This window comes from Lithobates pipiens, unplaced genomic scaffold (genome assembly GCF_037356315.1).
Source record: "Lithobates pipiens isolate NorthernLeopardFrog02 unplaced genomic scaffold, aLitPip1_a1.2 Scaffold_23, whole genome shotgun sequence".
Classification (NCBI taxonomy): Eukaryota; Metazoa; Chordata; class Amphibia; order Anura; family Ranidae; genus Lithobates; species Lithobates pipiens.
Genome location: NW_027507785.1, coordinates 201,133,180 through 201,138,787, shown reverse-complemented (window position 1 = coordinate 201,138,787; position 5,608 = coordinate 201,133,180). Strand labels below are relative to the sequence as shown.

The 5,608-nt window shown below is 38.4% G+C and overlaps 1 protein-coding gene across 3 annotated transcripts in view; it reads left to right on the top strand.

The window, feature by feature from the left end:
• Nucleotides 1–5,388, top strand: part of EEIG2 (EEIG family member 2) — a 65,524-nt gene extending 60,136 nt beyond the window's left edge. For all 3 annotated transcript variants that reach the window (XM_077452768.1, XM_077452767.1, XM_077452769.1), the window contains one exon: nt 130–5,388. The gene's annotated coding sequence lies outside the window, so the exon portion shown is untranslated. The remainder of the gene's footprint in view (nt 1–129) is intronic.
• The last annotated feature ends 220 nt before the right edge of the window (nt 5,389–5,608 follow it).

Here is a 5,608-nt window from a genome sequence, read left to right as displayed (position 1 = left end):
CTTGCATTGAAGGAACTTCAGATTTATCAGAAATTCCTGCCCATGGGCTTGTTATAAAGTAAAGTTTCCTACTGGAGTCCTCCTTTACATATCACCAAATGTCGTGTTGGTTTATTTTTCCTACATTAGGGTCGGCGCTGGAGCTTATGAACAGGTTGTAATCAAACGCTGAGAGGTCTTCAAAGCTTCACTGGTTCTGTGCAGATTATTCCTATGATCCCAGCCCAGATGGTTCCGTACTGAAAGGACTTTTGTGGAACATTTTGTTACTTGGATGTTAAATGAAGAAGATTGCTGTCCTCCAGAAGTTTATGGATTTGTCTTCTTTTTTTTTTTTTTTTTTTAATCATCTATTACTATAGACGTTACAAATGTCCAGTGTATGAGGTCAAAACATCACAGGTCAGCGCAAGTAACTGTGCAACACGGCTTTCAGTGTCTGTCAAAAAATCACCCATGATGTCAGCTTGATCTTGTTCCACCTGTCTCACTGTAATGTATGAGTGTTGACTTAGAGAAACAATTTACTGCCTCTGTGTGCTAATTTAAAATGAATATCTTCTATGAGAGCTTTTCTATAAGAGCTTTAATGGCACAGCTTTGTTCAGCAGATGCAAAACGTAAGCATTGTTTAGCTGTAAGTTGGGTTTTGGCTACACCAGTTGTAGGGTCTCATGAAGCATGAGTATTATTGTTACAATACAATTTTAGTTTGAATCATTGCAGCCTTGACCGCTATCCTTAACCCTAATACTACAGGATCATGGGAAGCTCTGACAATCACTTCATATGTCTAGTGTAGTTGAGGTAGGTAGGGCTAAAATAAGCAGTACAGTAGGCTGGTATATACTGCTTAAAGTATCCAAAATGCTCATAATACACAGAACTAGGTTAGCGTATAAACACCTTTTATGCCTTCATGTGAATATTATAGGAATTTCTTTTTTCTTTTAATGATGAAAAAAATCACAGTTGCCTGAGTTTTACTAAATGCTAAATGTTCATAAAATGATCAAAAATTAGACCTTCTTTAATTTTTTTTTTTCTAAGAAGTGGTTGCTTTCATATTTGGAAAGAGAATAGGCTCTATTTTCCTACGTAGATATTTTTACCTGCCTTCCTTTTTGGTTCTAAAAATATATTTCCCAATATGGCTTACTCAGAGAAAGCATTCAGGATTGAGTTGTAAAATGAGCTTTATTATTTTATGGCAATAAACATAGATGGAAACAAAATGAGTATGAAGCTCAAAACATGGAGTAACTATAAAGCGTAAACCATGGCATCCAGATACCAGATTTGCTCCAGTATATTGTAGTTACACAAGTAAAAAGCTGTTCTGTGATTGGTTGCTGTGGACTACCCCCCTAAAGGTTTTTGCACATGTTACTAAATAAAGCCTTAAGTGTTTTATAATGCACTGATCGATGCATATGTTACATAAGTACATTGTTGGCATAGAGTGGCCAACCCTGTGTGCTTCCTGGTTTTGGTTTGGTAAAAATGCCACTGCAATAATTTGAATTAACAATGATTGCAATATACTTGTAGCCATACTATATATACCCCAGCTGCTACTGATTACAATCTTGTATAAATTGAATTCTGTATTGGTTTAAGTGCTTGTAGCAGCTTGGATTTCTGAACTCATTCCTATGGCAATACGTGGCTTTCTTTGTGCATCTTATTTTTTCCGAGAGCCTTCAATTTGAATTCTAAGTTCTGAGTTACTCAACTGGAACTGATTATAATCTGTATGTGGGACCCATCAGTAAACATAAAAAGTAATAACTTTTCTATTAGCCATAAGTTTTTAAAGCGTAAACATAGCAACTAAGTCATTCTTCTGGTAGAGGTAAAAAAAAAAACAACCCAGCAGATGTCTAACTGGTTGCGAAGGACAGCCCGATTTTATTCCCTTCCGTAGTTTTAATATGTAGGACTCTGAAGCATTTGAAGATTTATTTATCTTGAACGGTTATTTCACCTTTCAGAAAAAATAAAAAGGTGAACTAACAAAGTATACCCTCCCCACCCCCTGCTCCTCACAGTGCTTACCTCTGTAGGTGTAAGCTAGTGTAGCGGTACAGGGATTTGAAATCCCGGGTCACATCTTCCTCCTCTTACTGCAGCACTGCTGAAACAGATCAGAGTGATGGTCTGTACCGGTGCTGACCAATCAGAAATTGCTCAGATGCATCCCAGAAGTGCTTTGGGAATTTGAAATCCCCAAATTGCTGCACTGTCTGCGTGGGCACTGACTGCTGAATACCCCCTGAGGTTAGTACAGTAGGGATGGGTACAAGGGCACAGGGCTTGTATTCATTACCCTTGGATTGTATGAACACTTACAAAAACATTTCATCAATACACCATCTATAGAATAGGCCTAACAACTATATCCCTGTGCAGATATACTAGAAACTAGATCCTTTAAGAATACAAAAAAATCAGTGTGCAAAGTGCGCCCTCTCATGGTCACAAATCAGAAATGACCTGTCATTCGATATGGCGGCTGGTAACTGTAGATGACTGCACTTCATTGCTCTTTGCAATGTGGTGTTATATGAACCCATAGATGTGTTACTAATCTGCCTAGCTCTAGCTTCAGTTTTTTTGATCTATTGGGCACTTGCAGTAAAAATGTCACTGTTCTTGTTCATTGAGTTGTGCCAGTAACAATAGCTTAAAGGACCAAGTGCAGGTCTTCCAGCATAGAAGAATGAGTATTCTCTTACACTACATTATAGAGGCTTATTCAATAAAGCAAATAGCGCAGATTGCAGTAAACCACATCAACTGACCTAAATTATTATTATTATTTTTTTCTCTTGTGAATCTGAGAATTGGTTGCTGCACTATGCACATCATTGTTGCTTTTTTGCACTACTATCCAGGTAGCATAGCACTCTACATCTAGAGCTCCACATATTTATCACATTTACCCCTGCTGCCCGATCTGTGCAGGCCTAGAATTAGTTGTCGGCCACACAGGACAACAGAAGTAGGGGACAGAGGTGCCAGGAGCTCTATATTGGGATCACAAAGGCATTTTCACTTCACCTCCAAACCCCAGTCTAGAGAGCTGTGCTTCCTGGACTTCTCTTTTTATTGATACTGATGAAGTGCATTTTTCCTGACAGCATTGCATGCTTTGTTTTTAACTGTAACATTCTGTATATTTAACTTGCTGATGTTTACAATCTAAGTCTTTAGCAACATGTTCTTTTTTAGGATACTTTTGAAGTAGATATTTAGCATAGTGTGTTTAGGTTGAAGAATATTAAACCGTTTATTTCGTATTGCATTTAATATGTGTTTATTAAATATAATCTACTTGTATCAAAACGGTGACACATTCATGATTTCATACAGGGATGTGACTTATTTTGAAATAGGAAATCAACATTTAATTTATGGTGCAATTTTGTCTTCAGTCTGTAAAGTGATATTTTTATACAGTTTCTGATTTTATTGTATTAATATGTTTATTTTCTGAGCCTTTGGAAAACATAAGTGAAATGAGCATGTCATAAGTCTAGGCTGGTATAGACCATTCTGCAGTAGCCATAGAAGAAAAACGTTCTTATATTGTTTTTATACAAATCTCTTACTAGAAAGCTATTTTTTATTATTGATGATGCCCATCCATTGAATTATAAGATTTGTTGTTAAGCTTCCATAGTTCAGAAAGGCAACCATTTGCTTTAGCTTTGAACAGTTGCAGTGTGTGACTTGGGTACTCAGTGGAGACGGGTCCTAGTGCACCGCACAGTACTTCTGTAATTGTGTAATCAGACTGTCGCCTTAACTACTTCAGCCCCGGAAGGATTTGCCCCTTTAATGACCAGACTTTTTTTTTTTGCTATAGCGCCCTGCTTCACTTTAACTGACAATTGCACGTTCATGCGATGTTGTACCCAAAAAAAATTGACGACTCCCCCCCCACAAATAGAGCTTTCTTTTAGTGGTATTTGCTCATCTCTGCGGTTTTTATTTTTTGTGCTATAAACAAAAAAAGAGCATGAATTTTGAAAAAAAACAAAACACAATAATTTTTAATTCTTGCTTCAATAAATATCCCCCCCCCCCCCCCAAAATGTAAAAACAAATTTCGTCATCAGTTTGGGCCAATATGTATTCTCCTACATGTTTTTGGTAAAAAAAAAAAAAAATGCAATAAGCGTATATTCATCAGTTTGCGCAGAAGTTTTAGCATCTACAAAATAACGAATAGATTTATGGCATTTTTATTATAATTTTTTTTATTACTAATAATGTTAGCGATCTGCGATTTTTAGTGGGACTGCGACTTTGGAGTGGACAGATCGGACACTTTTGGGACCACTGACATTCATACAGCGATCAGTGCTATAAAATGCACTGATTACTGTGTAAATATCACTGGGAGGGAAGAGGTTATCACTAGGGGGGAGTGATCAAGGAGTCAAGTGTGTTTCCTCATGTATGTTCTAACTGTGAGGGGATGGGACTAGAGGAAGAGCCAGATCGCTGTTCCTACTTAGTAGGAACACACGCTCTGTCTCTCCTCCCCTGTCAGAACAGGGATTTGTGTGTTTACACACACAAATCCCTGTTCTGGCTCTTGTGTCACGCGCATCGAGTCCCTCGCCATGCAGTGGGCATACACGTGCCGGCATACGGCGTTTCGTGCAGCAGTGCCACTCTGCCACCGTATATCAGCGTGAGCCGGTCAGCAAGTGGTTAAAGATACCACCCTTCAAAGATAGTAAATATAAACATTTGCATGGTACAATGACTTTGGGAGTAAATCTGATCCTGTATCTGCGATGTTTATTATTTTCTCTGTTATTTTATTATGTTCTCTGTTAAGACAGTTTGATGCTTGGCCAAGTCAACAGGAACCGGCCAAGATCCAGGCACATCTAAGTATGCAGGCGTCTGAGGTAAAGCTGTCCACATAGACCATCCTCCACACCACCATCTGTGTCATCCCTTCCACCCTGCGCTCCACGAGCGATTCAGGCCTCGCTTTCAGATCGCTGTACTACAGGGTAGTCCTCACAATTGTAGACTGACATCGGTGAGAGCCGGAGGTGCAGAGGATGGTCTATGTGGACAGCTTTACCCCAGATGCCTGCATACTTACATGTGCCTTTTTTAATCCTCAACCATGTGATTTGCTAAATGTTGTACCTTCATTAAATGTAACCATATTACTACATTTAGAGACGCCTCTCTTCTCTTTTATACTCTGAGGCACCTGCTGGATTTTGCTTCTAATCCCCTTGTGGAGGCTTCTATTTGTAGATGGACATTTTATGGTTGCACAACCTATCATATTGCTATAATCTTTTTATATGGTCTACAAACTGAAGGATGAATAAATGGTTTTGGAACAAATCATCTAAGTTTCCATTATTTCTCATGGGGAAATTCGCATTGATATACAGTACGAGTGCTTTGGATTACAAGCATGTTTCTGAAACAAATTCTGCTTGCAATCCAGGGTAAATAAAGCTGTACTTTATTAATCCCACTGAAAATCTAATAGCACAGCAGGGAGATTGATGTACTAACACTGAGTTGTTAGTACAAAGACCTTCTTATGAGCAGTTTACCGTGT